Source organism: Danio rerio, chromosome 5 (genome assembly GCF_052040795.2).
Source record: "Danio rerio strain M-AB ecotype USA chromosome 5, GRCz13ab, whole genome shotgun sequence".
Classification (NCBI taxonomy): domain Eukaryota; kingdom Metazoa; phylum Chordata; class Actinopteri; order Cypriniformes; family Danionidae; genus Danio; species Danio rerio.
The window spans coordinates 30,437,591-30,458,487 of NC_141025.1; the positions used below are offsets into that span (position 1 = coordinate 30,437,591).

The 20,897-nt window shown below is 36.2% G+C and overlaps 1 protein-coding gene across 20 annotated transcripts in view; it reads right to left on the reverse strand.

The window, feature by feature from the left end:
- cacna1ba (calcium voltage-gated channel subunit alpha1 Ba) overlaps positions 1-20,897 on the reverse strand; it is a 190,962-nt gene that overhangs the window by 107,845 nt on the left and 62,220 nt on the right.

Genomic DNA, 20,897 nt, shown 5'->3' on the forward strand with positions numbered 1-20,897 from the left:
TACGAGACTCAGTGGTCCTTTAATTTAATCAAAAATCGCTGCTTACATGGTAGACTCTTAATAGGAGTATTATCTCAATCATATTAAAAGCGGATTGTTGGTGTCCATGTCAATGAAGTTAAAGACAGCGCATTCCTCTGCCTTTCAGCACGCGCTCTCTAATGTTTCAGTAAGTTTGACGTGTTTCTCCCTTAAACGCAAGTTGTGTAAAGTGTATGCTTAGCGTTGTTGTGTCAGAATCCTTGTGAAATACAGCCATACTTTAGAATGCTTAGTTTAAGCAAATTTGAAGAACTCGATCATGCGTGGTGAATCTGAAGGGAGTCGCTCCAGCTGCCCTGTTCTGCACGCTTTGTGTGTGTGACAGTGTGTGTGTCAGTGTCTGTGTGTGTGTGTGTGTGTGCATGTGTGTGTGAGACAAACCTACCAGCAACAAACCTGCCAAAACATCATTGTCCATAGCCACTAAATCAAAAAGTTCTGAATTGCCGTGAGATTGCGTTGCACTCTTAGCTCACATCATTCAAAAGAAAAGGTCCACACAAGGTCCTGTATTTTGGCATTTTTTGCAGTCCACTTAGAATCCATCTTGGAAATCATTTTTTTCTTTATTGGCATTGATTGTTTTGAAATTCAAATGGCACTAACAAGCCTGTGTTTTTATTTCTGTAATAAATACGGCTGTCAAGCCAGGTTCTTGATGGTTTATTGTGGGTATGTTGTTTACATGAAGAAATCTGTGTTTCCCCAATTTCTGTTTAACAGAGAGAAGATGTTTTTAACACATTTCTAAACATAATAGTTTTAAAAACTCATTTTTAATAACTGATTTTATTTATCTTTGCCATGATGACAGTAAATAATATTTGACTAGATGCTTTTCCAGACACTTCTATACAGATTAAAGTGACATTTAAAAGCTTAACTAGGTTAATTAGGTTAACTAGACAGGATAGTGTAATTAGGCAAGTTATTGTTTGTGATAGTTTGTTCTAGACTACTGAAAAAGCCCCTTTAAGCTGAAAATAGCTTAAAGGGGAAATAACTTTGACCCTGAAATAGTTTTAAAAAATTAAAAACCGCTTTTATTCTAGCCTAAATAAAACAATTAAGACTTTCTCCAGAAGAAGAAATATCACCAGACATACTGTGAAAATTGCCTTGCTCTGTTAAACATCATTTGGGAAATATTTAAAAGAGAAAACAATTCAAAGGGGGCTAAAAATTCTGACTTCAACTGTAGATTGATTAAATGTAAAATAACACTGTATAGTCTTAAATTCAATTTAATTCAACTTTGTCCAAGCTACAAACATTATCATTTCATTCCTAAATGCTTAACAGGCCATAAAAACACATATAAAAAAAGATAATTTGTCACTGTAATATGGGTAAAATCTGCAAGAAATCCACAAAGTCCGTGTTGGGAACTCCATGGTTAAAGATAAACCCTTCTTGACTTTTGACTATTGTGGACTGTTACAATTATCTTAAATCTAAAGGTGGAATAAATAAATTTGTCTAAATGTTGGTATGAAAAAACTAACTTACCTGAATAAAAGAAAAAAACGAATAAACAAAAACTTTACCTCACTCCCTATCTAACCAAGAACAAAAAACACGCTTCAAAAGAAAATGTTATCCAATTGTCTACAGCTTCCACAAGTTTAGACAACAACAACAAAAGATTGAATAGTATCATCTTCATATTGAGTCAGGCTAAAAAAAAAAATCAAATACTGTATATGTCCTAATATCTAACACAGACATGCACATTGCAGTGTCAATGCTGAAACTACATATTGTACATCAACAACATCTATACAACCCTTCTTATTGTCCAAATAATTGCTTTCGGTGAGATTTCATGTCTTTTTTAGGTTAAAAAGAGAAATGAAATGCAATCTCCTGGCCGCTGCTTTGTAAAGACTGTGAGGGACAGAGTATCACCAGCATATACAACACAGAGCCGTTCACAAAGCATTTATGAGGCATGCAATGAAAAGATTTCTCCTAGTGGCCATTTACCAGCAAATTGCTCTCACATATTGTCTGTAATTGTTATGGGACGGTGGAGAATGCTGATTCAGCACACACATACAGATCCTCACTTACACAGCTGTTTCTACAGCAACCGGCTCGACGTGTCTCTGTCCCTTTATCTTTCTTGCTTTAACTTTAAAATTGCCTTTCTGGCAAGAGTAGTGAAGCAGCAGGAGCCAAAATTCCACTGCTGCATCTCTACTCCTCTGAGTATTTAATTTATTACAGCACTGTGGGGAATTCGTCTGACTGACTTTTTCTTAATTGTAATTTATTTATTACTGTAGAAGTCTATATTGGTTACTGTTTCATGCATCCGGATGAAAGATGACAGCACAAGAGTATCTCTTTAGCCAAATCGTTTTTTTTTTTTTTGTTTTTTTTTAAATGAACAGACTCTGAACTGAGACCAGGGTGGAGTGGGTTGCCAGATACTGTCATCCTTTTGGTTTTTGAAAGGAGTGCTTGCGATTCATCTTTGGAAGCTGGACGAGCGGCATCTGACATGAGGGGGAACAAAGGATATGGCACTGAAACAGTCTCATTCTGAGGAACATGAAAGAGTGGTGAATCGCCTACATTTTATCTAAAGCCTGAAAATCGTTCTGACATGCTAAATGATTATGTGTTCTGTAGCTGAAATATAACATTGTCTCAGTAGTCATGTTTTCTAAAGGCATTGGATCACACGTCTGTGGTCCATTGGGTGATATATGGATTGGCGGAATACAGACTTTACCATATTATCACAGTAATGAAAAGTGCAAATGAATCTGAGACAATTATCTGGTTCTTCCACACCTTTCATACATCACTTCTGAGGTATGAATATATCTGCTTTTAAAATGCAAAGCAATACACAAACCTTAAACCACACATACAAAAAGAATTACCAAATATTTGCCTAATGTAAGCATTTCCAAATAAGGTATGGAATATATGAATAAAAATACCACGATAAATGTGGTAATCAAGTTGCCAGCAATGCATTGGTTTGAATAAATAAAGATACTGATACTGTTTAGTTTTTTGGTTCCCACGTTAATGCTGTTGATTTGGTGGTTGTCGACACCTTATTTGTCATGTGGCACAGTACCATTACAATACTGTTGGCTGGGAAAATTATAAAACTCATTTGCAAAATTGCTAGTAGCTAATCCTACAGTATGGATCCTCCAGGACAGGGGTGCCCAAACTTTTTTGTATCAAGGGCCAAAAACCAAATATTATTGAGATCTGTGGACTGAAGGTAAATATACCAAACTATATTACATTAAAGTTGCCATGGGTGATTTCCTAATTTATTTCATAATATTTCAAAATAAACAGAAAATAGCAGTATAACTTTTTTAAATGATAACATATTTCAATAAAACACATAAGAAATAACATATATAACACAGTGTAGTTCCATGCTGAATACAAACAGAATCTGCCTTTGACTTTAATTGCTTACAAAAGTCTCTGGATTGTCGCGTGACAGTATACTATGTACATTTAAACTAAATCTGATTAATTTACACCATTTAATTTCAGTTAGCTTTAAACAATAAAACAAACAAAAAAAGCCTTACACTGAATGACACCATTACCATCATTCCAACCCAAGCTCTTTCTGAAAACGTATCATTCTCCCTCTCTTCTTACAGTATATGGGACAGCGGGCTAAATTAAAGGTTACCATGGGCCAACTTTGGCCCCCAGACCCTAGTTTGGGCTTCCCTGCTCTAGCACTTACATGCTCAAGACATTTATGTGGAAATGAAAGAAAAATCTCCTTAGAAAAATGTCCTTAAGAACACATAATAATACAGATGTTATAATCAAACTATAATCAAATGTTGAGAGTTTGACACAACAGAGTTTAAAGTAACATATCTATTGAAAGAAAAGTTGTTAAAAAGACTTTCCCTCTTATTTATTATCAATATTTAATAGCATTAGTGTCTATTGCTTACATTTAAATCAGCAAAAGTCTAAATGAGGTGACTAATGGAATGACCAGCTAGATTTGGCCAAAGCTGCACAGATTTCACAACAAAAATCATAATTTAAATAGAAATACATGCAATTGGGAATTCTTCATGAGAGTAAAATATTCTGCAAAATGTTGAGGATTACCATGTGAATTCACTTTGACAAAACAGAAAATGAATTCATACAATACACTGCTAAACAGTACAGAATGATTTGAAATATTTGATCCAAAAATCTCTAATGGGACTGCACCTTAAAATTATTACTTAAAAAAAAATCTTAAAAACTACAGTGCAGTGACTAGAACATATGTTCATATCAATGTGCTAAATCAGCTCTGACATGACCCCCCTTATGCAGTATATTCATGTTGTTAACCACTGTGGCTAATTAAGTAATGAGAAAATGAAGACCACTGTGAGAAGGTTTGTATCTTTTTGAGAAAGAGTTTGTGAAATGCACAATGTGGTAAACCTTTTGTCATTTCAGTATGCATGTTTTAAAAATATATACAAATTCATACTGTCTATAAGGAACATCTAAGATGTAAAAAAAAAATTAACGCTTTTCCAAAACGTATGGGGTTAATACATCCAAGGCAACCAGTAAAGAACGCAACTTAATTATGCTACTTCCTCGTATTACAAGAATAAGTACCTCAATAGGTCCGAGCCTATAAAAGACCAAAAAATTATAAACATACTGTAAAAATTGCTTAAAAAGAAAGGTATCAAAGCATTCTGTTTTTCATTTTGTTAGAAAAATTAAAGTATAATTTTTGAAAGTGAACATTTCTAAACATAACAGAACCCCAAAGTAACATAAGGAAACTCACTAATCAACAAAACTAAAAAAAGAAATAAAAAAAATACTTTAAATTTGAATTAGCAAATAATATCACTCCATCGTCTGCATGACATCTTCAATGACCAAGCCAGGTTAATTGTGAAAATGTACCGCTGTATATATTTCTGGAGAGCGCCAAAAAGTCCCAGGAGGTACTTTATTTGCAGTTTCTGTTATCACGAATTCACCAGAGGCCGCTGTGTACGCTTTTTGAGATCTCAAATATGAGTGCCATTCACATCTGCTGTTCTCAAGTAAATCCACCAGAGGTCGCTGTCGACAGACAGACTGACCCACCCTCCTCCTTCCCAAAACCCAACCAATACTGTATTCAAAAGCACAAATTGACCCAACCAACCACTTTCATAAACCTAACCGACAGTTTTAAAAAGCAATCCAGAAAAAGAAAATCCCTCACTTGATTTTTATCACGTTTTCAGATTTTATCACATTCTCACCCTGTTATTTAATTGTTTATTTTATTTTGTGGCTTTTGTTTTGTCTTACCTGTTTTCTGGAACTGTTCTACACCATACTCAAACCCCGTTGTGGTCAACTCCTCTCTGCATCTCAGGTCCGCCAACGTACATGGCGAGCTAACTAGACAACCTGGTAACAGCGGAAAAGCCATCCATATGGAGGTAAACGGCCAGCTGGTAAATGTGAAAAGGAACAGTGTCATACCACCCAGTAGAGTTCGTTTTAAAGACGAGATGTAGCCATACGTACATATGGCTACATAATTTAAAATCTCCAGGAATGTATATAGGGCTACATTTTCAGAATGAGCCCATGTTGCAATGACAGTTACAACCAATGTTGCTCAAATGACAGACGTGTGACGTTTTTGCATTTTTAAGAAAATGTTGACTACTTATTTCCACCAACAATGCAGCCGCTGTCGCCACTGGCTCGCATGGTTCAGGATTGGTAGAGCTACGCATCGATGAATTTGCTCTTCAGTGTTTGAACTCTCAGTAATGATTTTAAATCACACTGAACTGAGCTAAACTGAACTGAACTGAACTTAAACACTAAAAACTGAACTACACTGTTCCAGTTACTATGGCCATTTATGTGAAGCTGCTTTGACACAATCTACATTGTAAAAGCGCTATACAAATATAGCTGAATTGAATTGAATTGCACTCTTTTTTATGTAAACACCATTGATTTGGCATGCAAGAATGTTTTTTGTGCAAAACGTTTTTTTTTTCAGACCTCTTTAATTAGTTTATTTAACATTTATTAGGATTATAATAGCATAAACTAAAAAATATGTAAATGTAAAATTTGTTATGCTTGGAGTAATCCTATAAATAGCTTAGCAGCATGCTAACATCAGCCTAATTCAATTATTTTAACTCAATTGGTGTGTTCTTATTGTTGCCCTACTGTTTAGGTGATTTCAGATCAATCAGTTTTGAGGTTTAATAACTGTTTGTTATGCTCCTTCTCAAGACTGTTGTACATAAGCAGCAGGAAGTGAGGCAAATCACCAGGTTTTGCAACAGAGCTGCTTATAAGTCTACAGAGAATTGAAAAGAACAGAGAATGAAAAAGAACGGATACTAGCTTCTAATTTTCCACTGACGTATAGTTCTAGTGTCCGGGATAATCAGATTATCTCCATGAGAGCCAAGGTCTGGATAGCGAAATGTTGCACCATTCATGTGTCATTAGATCTCTCATTAAGGACCCCAGAGGACCGAAAGGCCAGCTTGCAGAAGAACACTCGAGGAGGAGGATGCCATATTACCGAAGGAGAGCAACAATCCAGCATCCATCAGACTCAGACATCAGTTATGTCGGCCTCAAACTACATAGGATTTTTGGTCAGTCTAGTATGTTTGACTCAATTGTTATAATGTATGATTGTGCACAAAACACACCAAGCTAAATAAGCTTAACTAAATTGCTTCCTGAACAATCATACCTAGCTGTCTTTAATAAACTAGCAACTAAACAACAGAAACAAAATTCCAAATAAATTATAGCTACAAAAGCATGTTTTGAATTGGCTGTGTTGTCATCAGTATTTAGTTGGGTAGAAAAGATCTCAGCAGTGGTGACACAGTGGCGCAGTGGGTAGCGCTTTTTGCACAATAAAAAGGTCGCTGGTTCTCCCCATGTTTGCGTGGATTTCCTCCAGGTGTTCTGGTTTCCCTCACAGTCCAAAGACATGCAGTATGGGTGAATTGAATAAGCTAAATTGGCCATAGTCTATGCGTGGGTGTGAATGCAAGAGTGTATGAGCGTTTCCCAGAGCTGAGTTGTGGCTGGAAGGGCATCCGCTGTATAAAACATATGCTGAATAAGTTGGCGGTTAGGTTGCAGGCTGGATAAGTTGGCTCACAATATTTTCCCCACCTTCAAGTTCTTCTGATAGTTTCACTGCTGTGTAACTGGCATTAATGCGTTTTTGCATCTGAAAATGTGAGATGCACCACTCAGAAATGGTTCTGCCATGTTGCCCTTGTCATGCCAACTTGGTACATAAAAAGCTCAGAACATTTGCCCCGTCTTCAGGTTCCTCTGATTGGGTCACTGTGGTGAAACTGACATTATTGAGTCATTGCATCTGAAAACAAAAGATGCAGCTCTCAGAAGTGGTTCCGCCAACTGTCATGCCAACTTGGTATTCAGAAGCTCGCAACAATTGCTCCGCCTTTGAGTCTTTCTGATTGGTCCACTGATATATAAGTTACATTAATGAGCGCTGCTGTGACTGAAAGTAGTTTTATCTTGATTAACTAAACTTGTTGTTTTATCTAAACTAACTAACTTGGAACTCATGCAGTACATGTTGCTTCAGAAGACACAAGTGGTCATGCACACCTGCAAATGTTTGTTAAAATCTAGTTTTGCCGAAAACTTTTTTTTTTTTTTTTTTTTGACATTTTAGACTTTTGACATTTTTTAATTATTTTGATTTACTACAGACCAACCTGAAAATGACCCATAACAAAACTGAAATTTGGCCCAATTCAAAGAAGAGAACTCAGAATTTGTAATTTGGCTGCAGATATGTCGAATCCATGCCAGGCCTAAATCCACACAACACAACAGTTGATTCAGAGCCTTGTAAAAACAAGAGGCACATTCTGTCTCAGGTCAAAATTACTAAACAAACTATCTAGTTTCACTTCCCAAAAGACGAACAGCATCTACGCTTCTCTTGATTCAACCTTCAACCTTTATATGCTCTCTCTGAGCCAAATAATGAGAAAGAACCAAATCTCCAACCACAGCTATATGATGATGACACTCAGATCTACTTAGCCTTACTGCCTAATGACTACAGCCCCATTGACACCCTCTGCCAATGCATTGATGAAATTAACAATTGGATGTGCCAAAACTTTCCTCAGTTAAACACAAAGAAAACTGAAGTCATTGCATTTGGAAACAGAGATGAGGTTCTCAAGGTAAATGCGTGCCTTGACTCTAGGGGTCAAACAACACAAAATAAGGTCAAGAATCTTGATGTGACTCTGGAGTCAGATATGAGTTTCAGTAGTCATGTCAAAGTAGTATCAGCATCCTATCATCTCAAAAACATAGCAAGAATTAGATGCTTTGTTTCTAGTGAAGACTTAGGGAAACTTGATCATGCTTTTATCAGCAGCAGGGTGGATTACTGTAACAGCCTCCTCACCAGCCTTCCCAAAAAGACAGTCAGACAGTTGCAACTCATACAGAATGCTGCGGTCAGGATTCTGACCAGAACCAGAAAATTAGAGCGCATCACACCAATCCTCAGGTCTCTACACTGGCTCCCAGTTACATTCAGAATACATTTTAAAGTATTACTGAATGTCTATAAATCACTAAATGGCCTAGGACCTCAATACATTACAGATACGCTGAGTGAATACAAACCTAAAAGATCATTCAGATCTTTAGGATCATGTAAACTAGAAATTCCAAGATTTCAGTCAAAGCAGGGTGAATTAGCTTTCAGCTACTACGCCCCTCTTTTCTTTTTTATTCCTTTATAACCTGTTTTTAACACATTTTAAATATGCTATATAAATAAACTTGCCTTGCTTTAATCTGTTTTCATTATCCTAAAGGTCTCCATAATCCTAGACCAGGCCGTATCCAAAGCAGATGCTGTGACGGTCATGGAGGAGAGCATGAGACTGATTCCTGATAAACCCCAGTGACAAACGGGTCTCCGCATTGATCCCATGGGCCAGCCTGAACACCTGCCGGTGACCGACTCACACCTGCAGCTTCTCAACGATGGACGTCCAGCGTTCTCCAGCCTCTGGCACCTAGACTGCAGCTCTGCACAGGAAGCTTGGTGAGAGGAGAAACGGTCGTGATCAACTCAGCCTGGTTTCTCTCAAGGTTTTTTCCTTAACTTTCGCCACTGGCTTGCATGGTTTGGGAGTTGTGGAGCTGTGCATTGATGAATTTGCTCTTCAAAGTTTAGACTTTCAGCAGTGAAAATTAAACCACACTGAACTTAACTGAACTACATTGAACTTCAACTTGAACTTTTATTTTAGGCTGCTTTGGCACAAACCACTTTGTAAAAGTGCTATAGAAACAAAGATGCTTTGGTAACACTTTACAATAAGGTTCATTAGTTAATGCATTTATTAACATGAACTAATTATGACACTTGTACAGCATTTATTAATCATAATTGAACATTTACTAATGCATTATTAACATCCAAGTCCATGGTTGTTACCATTAGTTAATGCACTATGAGTTAACATGAACTCACAATGAACAACTGTATTTTCATTAACTAACGTTAATTAACATGAACAAATACAGTAGTAAATGAATTGTTCATTTTTGTTCATGTTAGTAAATGCATTACGTAACATTAACTAATGAACCTTATTGTAAAGTGTGACCAATGCTTTGAATTGATTGAAATCTACAAAAGAACTTCACAAAACACTAAAAACCAACACTTATACAACCAAGTTGCTTAATGTATTTACTACCATTAGCAAACCATTAGTAATACTTTCATTACGGTGCTGATTTATATATGTTTGATAACATTAGTTAATGTTATTTAAGTTTAATAATATTAATTCCTGTTAACTTACTGTGCATTTTAATAATGCATTAGTTAATGTTGAACTACAAGATTATTCATACTTGATGTTGAATACAATAACTAACATTAACTAATTGACCATTATTCTAAAGTGTTGCCCTAAAAACAACAAAAACAACAGCAACATCCATTTCCCTCTAAACCTCACACATTCCAGTAGGCTGAATGCAGTATGGACGAAGGGCTTTATTTTATAGGTGTTTGATCTTCCAGTAAACCACATGGCCAGCCAGAACTTGGCTCACTCCTTTAGATCCAAACGCTATCCATCTTTGGTCCCTGTGGGGCTATTTTTAAACATTTAACAGCAGATTGATCAATAGGGCTAACAATGCTGAATGCCAGGGAACATGGTCACCATATACCACACCGATCACCCCTGTCAGTTGAGCTCCTGCACAGCGTCACAAGGCCACCAAGTACACTCCACTGTTTAGAGACATATGAAGATACTTATACAACACAGTCCGGTAATAAATAAGACAATGTCACACAAACAGAAACAAAGAGAATTACAGAAAAAAAAAACATTTCTGTGATTGGATTCGAGCCTGGAGCCTGACATCTAGTGAAACAAAAGCCTGCAGGATTATACTGGCCTACTTGTTAAATGCAGTTGTGCTGACCCTAAGAAAGCAGATTTTAAGAATATAAAGAATATAAGACAATTTTAAAGAGACACAAAATACAAAATGTATTAAAAATGAGGCAAATAGTTGTTCTAAAAATTTTACTTTAGGATGAATTCAGTAATCTGGTACCAGATCTAAAACTGTAGTGTGTGAAATTAACATAAGTGGTTATGAAATAACCAGAGAGTTCTGAAAAATTCATTGCACATGCCCCAAAAATAACTAGACGTCTGTGTTGAATATTCCAGAGATATTATGCCTATTTTTTCTGGCTACTCTTGCAAATGAGCTCAGCACTGATTGGAAGCTATCAAAGCTCTATCAGAAATGAGAAAATGAGAAACTGAGAGGAAGCATATTGATCTCTGGAGAAAACCACTGATACATATATCCAGCTTTTCAGCCTCAAATTGGCAGCGAGGAGACGGCCAATGTTTGCATGCACAATTGCACTTAAAGAGCGAATGAAAACTTTCTGTACCAGGAAAAGAACCAGCGTAAAAAGCAGTATTTTCTGACCATCCAGGCTCATCGAAAAAAATATGTCTCTACATTTTTACAAATCTTAACTATTAAACATATACAGTACATACAATACTATACTGCAGTTTTCTGCAATTGAATTGAAAAAACTAAACTTTCATTCTACTTCATGCAAATTATAAAAATGGTGCAGCATATGGTACACCATAATATTTGTATAACATTTATTATTGCCATATTTTATATATAAGAATGCTTATGCTTTGACAAAAAAATCTTTAAAATACATACAACAAGGTAAAACAGGTATAGATGCATTGTTATAGCCCTTCACTGTACACTGAAAAATTATTTCTGCAAAATTGTTGCAAACAGTTTGTATGGACTGAATTTAAACAAATATCATTTTGTAATGAGAAAACTTAATTTGTTTGCTTAAATTCAGGCCAAATAATTTGTTCACAACCAATCATAGTAAAAAAATTTATAAATCTTTGAATCATTTTTTTCAGTGTACACATGCATGAAGCAAAATTTTAAAACTAACTAGAATTGTACATTTCCTAAAGAAAATGTGAGTGGGGTTTGCCATGCAAATCGCTGAGATACAATGCAGTTTAATTGGTTGCTAGGGTGTTCTGGGTGATTGCTAGGCAGTTTCTAAGGTGGTACTAGGGTGTTCTGAGTTGTTGCTAGTTAGTTGCAAGAGTGTCCAAAGTGGTCGCTAGGCACTTGCTGAGGCATAATTTGGGTGGCTGCTAGGCAGTTGCTATGGTTCATTGGGTTGTTACTAGACTAGGCAAGTCTCATGTTTGTAAATCTTTATACTTATTAAGCATTTTTTGCAAGTTATAGCACTTGGCTAATCAATATTAGCATGTAGCTAGTCACTGCTAGCATTTGTAGCATATAGGAAGTTCTGTTTGCTAGCATGAGTCAAACAAGCCAATCCCCATGTCTCTACAATGTTCTGGTGCTGAGATTTAGCTGTTGATAAATGGTTGCTAGGGTACTCTATTTTGTTGCTATGGGCATGGTTACAGAGTGAACTTGAATGAGGTTGGTTGCCTAAATCACCCATGTATGTATGACACCTTGTAGGCAGTCATGTAGGCCCTTTATATTGGAAGTCTATGTAATCAGTTTGAGGCATGGCTTGAGAGCTTCATTATCTTATTGAGATGCTTATTGGTTGTCTGAGTAAAATGAGCCAACCTCCATGTCTATAATGCCGAGTTCAGACTGCATGATTTTCAAAGTAGTCATGTCACAGATGTTTTCACACTGTATGACTATCTGGGCCAGCGTTTCGTCGCTGCTTTGTTTACACTGCAAGATGGATCGGCGACAGGGACATTCACATTGCATGACTTTACTATAGGAAGAATCGCTGACAACTTCGTCCAAACTACGTCTCACAGCCAAAAACACGAAGTATATCTTTTGTTATTAACTACATAATGAGAAATAAGCCTTTAATGGGGTAGAACATGTACATGTTTGCTCACCTAGGTTTAAAGGGAATTAGCCATTTCTCCTTAACGTTGATAATAAACTAATTTCTTTCTGTATGAAACGTCAAACAGACACGGTTGCTCCTGAGTCCTCTGAAACCTCCACTAGTTTTTCCTCCATTTCGTTGGTCCAAATAAACCGAAAAAGAGCGCTTTTAACTTCTCCCCCAGCCTCCCGCTGGCCTGCAGCAGGTATACACACACGCACACACAAGCGAAAACTGCTCTCTCATTGGCTGTAGGCGATGGCTGGTGTTATTTTCAGTCAAAACTCAGTTCACACGGCATGATTTGAATCGCCGACAGCTCCAGATATTTAGCACGCCAAATATCTCACAGGCATCGGCGACTCATCGGCAATTCTCTCAGATTGCGTCTTTGAAAGTTCATACTGTGTAATTGTCACTCACTTGCACGAGCAGCGATTTGCCTGTGATTTCAGGCATTTGTTGGCGATTTCTCAAAACCTGTCAGCGAGCCAAAATCGGGGCTAAAATCACGCAGTCTGAACTAGGCATAAGACATTGTCATGCAAAGATATTCATCTAGGCCTAATATAATGACAGTCTACGGGATCAGTTTGGGGGCATGGCTAGAGTGCTTCATTATCATACTGAGACCCTGACTGGTTGCATGAGTCAAAGCCCACCCATATGTCTGTATAACACTCCTATGTAATGCAATTGACGGGGTCAAGAACCCCCCGACCCCTTATAAAAGTCATAGCTACATACCCCTAATACAACCAAACAATGTGACACCACTTTCAAGGGTCTAGGGCGAAAACTGTGGGACTAGTTGTGTGCCCAAAAGATTACTGGGAAAAGAAAAGGGAAGAAGAATTTTATACTGTCACAAAATGTACAAATTATAGTGTATTATATTTTTACCACAGCAATTTTCATGTAACATCTGCCCAGTAAAAAAGTAAGTAGATAGTCTGTCCATTATATATTTATTAAGACAGTTTTAATTTAGAGAAATATGAGATGAAATGACTTGCATTCTGTATCCTCATTATCTTCTCTTTCCTGTTCATCTTTCCGTGCATCTCTTTCTCTTTGTTGTGGTTAAAGAGCTGCCAGGGAATTGTCGCTAGTGAAGATGTGAACAAGGAGATGAGATATATGTTGAGTGTACCATTAGAGTTCTCCCTAAAGACTTGCCTTGACCTCCTCATCAAGCGCAAGTCATCAATGCATCCAAAGAGCAGCTCTTCTGCACAGCAAGACAAAAAATATTACACTTTCTCATACTACGCTTTAACAACAGCATGTGTTTATGTTCATTTCTCATTGTTTTATGATTGTGATCATTTAAGGTGGTCCAGTCATTATGTGCGTCTTGAAAACTAGTCAAGAGTGTAAATCAACCATTTGATTTGGTTTTCTTTAAAGCAGTGGTTCTCAACTGGATTGGCTATGAGACCAACATTTTACCAGGTCATTAAGCCTCAATCATTTTTTTTTTCTTTTTTGTTCACTAAAAATAATAAAATATATACAAACAAATACATAATATACTTATATTTTTACCAACTGTGGCAAGCTGACTGACAGTCTATGCTCAGGTAGCATGCTTGTTAAAGCGGCAGTGTAACAGCTTCATGCAGCCACCGAAACTGCTAGTATTTTGCCACTTTCTGCATTTCTCTCACTGAAAATGGCAGCCCATTTCACAAAGAAACAAAACGATTTTGCATATTGAGAAGTGGCTAATTAGATTATTCTGTAATTCTGTACATGAGCTAGCTTTAAGAGGATGTTAAAAACTCTTTTAATCTTTTAAGACTGTATTTTTTAGATTCTTGATCATCCTAATGTGTTCATATTTTAAAATTCTTGTGTTGAATCCCTGTATTTTATTACATGTTTGATTTATCTGTTGTTGTAGAGCTTTGGTCTTTAGAAAAGCGAATTATAAATACTGTAAAGTCTATTATTTTTATTATTATTATTATTATTATTATTATTATTATTATTATTAATAAAATATGGCTAATTCGTATGAGTTCAAACTATTTTTTTTTTGGTATGAAAAGATTTTTAAAAAGACACATGCCCCAAACCCCAATTCTAAATCTACCCCTTATTGGGTGATGATCAAATTATACAAAAATTCAGGAATGAGATCATAAAAATGGATAAAAATCAGCCATTTATACAAAAAAAAAATCCAAATTCCTTGGATACTGCATTGAAAATGGACACTCACAAGTGTCACATCTCATCTGAAATTACATTAAGAAGAACATATGAACCTGTACGTCTGACAAAGGTGTCAAAGCTTTCATAACATCTTTCAACACTGAAGTAAAAAACACTCTGCAAACCACCCAGAAGGCTTCTGCACCCCCTGAGTTGAGAAACACTGCTTTAAAAAATTATTCAGTCAGAAATTAAAATTCTGTCCTTTGTTCAAAAACTTCCTTGATTTTTTTTTTTTTTTTTTTTGTGGAACACCCCCCAAAAAATTATCTTTAAGTTACAGCCTGTCCTTTAAAAATGCTCATAATACAACATGAATCCAGCACACAGTTTTTTATGAATTACAATCAAGTTTGACATTCTCAGTAGCCATTTATTTTCCATATAAATCATATATTTCCATTTGAACCAATACATTTCCACATGAACCATATATATTTCCATATGAACCATATATTTTATCTAATTTTGTGTTCTACAGCATAAAAAAACAGATCAAGAAGCAAATTTATTGCACATCCAATGCAAGTAATATTGCACATACCCACAAAATGAGGCACACACCCACCAATGAGGCTTGATCTCACACATCAAGTATTGAGTTTCCATATTTAATGAGCTCTCAATTTCTCAGTGTGTGCATTTGTGTGAGTGTGCACATTTGTACATGTGTGTCTACGCAGTCAATGTTAAAATATGAATTAAAACTTAAGTCTGGTTATCTCCAGAAGACTCACAGTTTCTTTTATGCTGACATATTTTATTATAAATATATACATTTTTGCTTCAGAGATCTTACCAGTTTGGAATGACATGAGTGTGAGTAAAAGATGACTGAATTTGTATGTCTGAATGCACTTTTGCTTAAACAAAAAATATATATTTATTCATTTTTCTTTTGGCATAGTTCTTTTATTTATCAGGGGTTGCCACAACGGGATGAACCGCCAACTTATCCAGCATATGTTTTACACAGCGGATGCCCTTCCAGCTGCAACTCAGTACTGGGAAACACCCATACACTCTTACATTCACACACCTACACTACAGACAATTTAGCTTACTCAATGCACCTATAGTCCATGTATTTGGACTGTCAGGGAAACCGAAGAGGAAACCCACACAAACATGGGGAGAGCATGCAAACTCCACACAGAAATGCCAACTGGCCTAGCCGAGGCTTAAACCAGCGAACTTCTTGCTGTGAGGCCACCGTGTCGCCCACAAAAACACATGATTTTCTTGTTATTTTTGAACACCGTTTGTAATTTTTTTTTACAAACTCCATTACCTAATGAAAAACGCATACAAATAAGCACATAGCCATAAAACTTCAAGGACAAGCATTCAACATGCTCAGTGCAAATTCACAGCACCACATATCAGGTTATTCCTAGTAGAGCTGAAGATCTTTGCCTGAACCTGACAGGACCCGGTGGGACCCAATCGGTTCGAGCGGGTTCGAGTTTAATTTCTATCATTTTAGACGGGGTTGGGCCGGGCTTGTCTTCGTGGTAAATGTAAAGTCATGTGATGCATTTCGATTAGCGTGAGAAAGTAATCAAATCGTTTGTTACAACATTAAAATCCCCCCTACAAAGGTGAAACAAAAGATGACGAAGAAGACAAAAAGAGCGAATTTTGATTGCGATCAGGCCAGTCGCCAGTTTAAAAAGAACGGTCATTCTAGCCACAAAGGTATTTCGGCGGTCACTTATATACTGCATATTACAGTAGAGCGCGAAACAGCAATGTACAGCAAGCTAACAGGGAAGATGACGGTCACTCGCTACATTGAAACTGATGTCATGGAAAATATAATGGACGTTCGTGGCTGGTAGAAGATGAACAAACAATCCTACCCAACACTTGCTAAATTAGCCAGATCAGAACTATGCATCTCAGCCTGTAGTAGCAACAGCAGTGAAAGGGTGTCTGGTGCTGCTGGATTCACCATCCTGAGCACAGGACTGCGCTAAAGTAATTTACAGTGGATTCAATAATGTTCCTCCACAAAATATGTAGCCTAATCTTGGTAAGTAAAGAGTTTTTAAATTATAAATAAACCATAAAGTCGTATTGTAGACAGAGTATACAGGCTAAAGTTGGCATTAGGCTATATTCAGCTTAACGGTCGCCTTAAGGCCAGATTATGAAGAGACTTGGTGAAACAAATCTTGCAAAGCCTTTATCTTAATTTCGTTATTCCCAAATACCTGTCATAATTTAGAATTCATTTTAATTAAATTTTTTAAGAAAGACTAATTTTCATTGGTGTGTTAGCCAGTTTAAAATTAGGCTAAGTGCACATAGGCCTAAATAAAGTGCTAAGATGTTACAATGTTACAGAGGACTTATTTTATTTCTTTGTTCCAACTTCCAAGTGACCTATAGCCTATGTTTGTTACGAATAAACTATGTTAAAACATACAAAGGACTCATTCTTGAAAAAAAGGCAAAAGAGCTGTGTGCAGGTGCACATTTAAATAATGTCGGGCTATAAACGGGTTTGGGCTTTATTAAGCTGTCAATCAAAATGTACCTGTCGGGTTCGGGTTGAATTCTGTCGGGCTCTGACCCTATCGGGCCTAATTTTTATGGCCTGATTAAAGCTCTGATTCCTAGTCAATTTATAACACAAAGGTGTCGAACTGAGCAAATATCTGATAGGTCGTCGTGAAAAGAAGCATTTTGTAGATTGAGAACAGGAAAGTAGCAGCTGAGTCATAATAAATTATATTTAAAAAAAAATAAAAGAAAGAAAAGAAGAAAGCAGGCACATTCTCCCTTACTCTACCAAACCATCAAAAGGCAACACTGAGCCCCAGCAGACCGGCCTCCTCCATTAGCCTAGTGCAGTATCATGTTGCAGTAGCCTTTAGCTAACCGCAGGACCATTAGCCTCTATCCGTCTATCTTATCCCTGTCATTCTGAATCCTGCTTACCACTTCAAGACCAGAGATGTTTGCTTTATCATTCAATTAAACCGATGCATGTGCTGTCCGTAACATCTGAGGAGAAAGCTGAGCACATAAAGCAGATCTGGGGTTGCAATAATTTTAATGGTCCACTTCTGTTGATTCTGTTGACTACAGGAAAAGCAGTTTTGCACATATAAGACAACTAGCTATTATTAGAGTATCAGTAGAGCATTTGTAGGCAAGGCTGGATAGGAATGAAATAAATGTAATGGTGTTACAAACTAAAATATACAAAAAATAAATAACTGTATTTCATTATAATTTCATTTTAAATAGGTGGTAATCATATTACAATTACTTTATCATTGCCAAAGCCGACCTGAGTATTGTTCCTGTACCCATCTTCTAATCGTTACATCCAGCAGGATATCGCACCATTATATAAATCGTGAATCTTTGCAGGCTGGTTTCTTGAACATGACAATGAGTTTACTGCACTTAAATGTCCTCCACAGTCACAAGACATCAATCCAATAGAGGACCTTTGGGATGTGGTAAAACTGGAGATTTGCATCATAAATATCCAGCAATTGCCTAATGCTATTATGTCAATATGGACCAAAATCTCTGAAAGCAATATCACAAAAGCAAAGTGTGCAACATTACCTGAGGGATGTTTTTGTCATAAGCATCGAATGTAATACTGAGTAAAATCTGTGTTTTAATACCAAAACATTGAAAATGCTTTCAGTTTTTAGCTGGAAATGGAGTGAGGTAAACATCACCTTAATCTTGTGCGACAGCAAAAGGCCATCAAACTAAAAGACTTCAAAGTAATTTCAAAAAAATGAGACTTCTTCTCAACATCTCAATCAAAAACATCCCACGTTTGTTAGCCCTTCTGACACTTCCTAAACATCTTTTATTCATATTACCTGGCTTGTCAGACACGCACTCACATTCTCTCTGTCCATGATGGATAGCAGACCACTCGCAGATTCTATATATCCTCCAGATCCACAGGGCTAAATTCACACTAATAGCTTTATAGGACACTGTGATTAATCATGATATTTTTGGTCTTAGTGAGAGGAAGGAAAGACACTAGGTAATTAAAAAACTAGACGTACAGATTATTCATGCTGCTGTAAGGAAGATGAACCAGGGCCCCCTATAGATCAAAAAAGAAGCAAGCAAATAATTCACTGTTTACCTGACAGAGACAACTATAAACACTGTATGAAAGGAACAATGTACACAATTGCATTTAATAATAGAACAGTTATTTTAATAAACTTACATCTTGTATATGTTACTATGCTTGTTAAAGAGCTCATTAATGCTGCTGTTGTTTGCAAAAAAATGCAATGAAAACTGAAATAATATTCAAATAAATTTAAATAAAGAATTTGTAAATGGGTCATAGTAAATTATAGCACAAAAGCCTGCGCTTATTAAATGGATTTAATTATCCCTTATTACTATAATATTTAATTATGTCGTAAACATTTCCCAAGTGATGTTTAAAACAACAAGAACATTTTTACAGTCTATCCTATGTTGTGCTAATTTATATATATATATATATATATATATATATATATATATATTAGTTTGGTTGAATTAAAAGCAGCATATATATTGACAGTCAATATTATAATGTATAAATAATTAGAAATAATTACAGATTGGCACTTATTTTACCAAAATAAAATATGATCATGCCTTGATTCTTTTAATTATTTAATTAGGACAGTACGGTCTGACTTTGCTTAGACAAAAGTCTTGTCACTTTACAGAAATAACATACAGTGCAGAATATAAAGTCATGGTGCAGTGGGGAAAAAATAGTATTGTGTCTGACTCGCATGAGCTTGGAGGACTGCATCCATACATTTTTTGAGTGACTCAACTAGCTTATTAATAAAGTCATATGGAATGGCAAAGAGCGCATTCTTGCAGGACTTCCAGAGTTCATCAAGACTCTTTGGATTCATCTTCAATGCCTCCTCTTTCATCCTACCCCAGACATGCTCAATAATGTTCATGTCTGGTGACTGGGCTGGCCAATCCTGGAGCACCATGACATTCTTTGCTTTCAAGAACTTTTGATGTGGAGGCTCAGGTATGGAAAGGAGCGCTATCCTGCTGAAGAATTTGCCCTCTCCTATGGTTTATAATGTATTAAGCAGCACAAATGTCTTGACACCTCAGGCTGTTGATGTTGCCATCCACTCTGCATATCTCTTTTACGTCCCCCATACCGTTATGTAACCCCAAACCATGATTTTTCCTTCACTAAACTTGACTGATTTCTGTATTAATATATGCAATTTGAAAGCAGTATTTAAATAAATAAAAAACTGTTTCTATTTTAAAATAAAAAAAATATTGTCATATTTCAGCAAAAGCTTAATTTTCTGAATTTCCTGTACTCTTCAATGTCCTTTTAAGTCAGTCCAAAATAATATAATAGCTTAGGGATAATCAATTGATTGTCATGCAATAAGGAATTTTTTAGAAGGCAAAAAAACAGCCCACTATAAAGTGGAACATTTAAAATCCTTAAACACAAAATCAGCTATTGATTATTCTGCTTATTCCGTCGACATTTGCCAAGTTTACAGACAAGATAGCAAAAGTATTGTTCTTTGCAGCACAATATTTGACAACATTTTTGTCAGTTGTTTGTTAAATCTGCTGCTTTAAATCAGTCACAGGCAAATTATAAGAAACAGAAAGAGAGAGGGCATGTGTGCAAGAGAAAAAGATTGTGTGTGTGCAAGTAAATGACACAGGCATATCTAATAGCTCATAGTAACGTGTTGGCTACCATTTCACAAATAGCTATATTATATTGTCTCCCTTATCTAACTCATTCGTTTCAGGTTTTGAAGGTTCTTCTAATGTGCTGATGAGTTGATTCAGGTGTGTTTGATTAGGAAGAGGTTGAAAATGTGTACTGTTGGTGTGCCTTCAGGAACAGGGTTGGGAAACACTGATCTATATAAGCTTTCTCTGATATCATGTACTATTTTTTTAAAGACCCACTGTTTTTGTGGTATTATCAATTTCACATTTACCGTTACTACTGCTTAATGTTTAAAAAAAGTATCACCTCATCCAGATGACACTCAGACACTTGCTATGCTAGGAATAAGGCTTTAAATAGGAATCAAAAGTA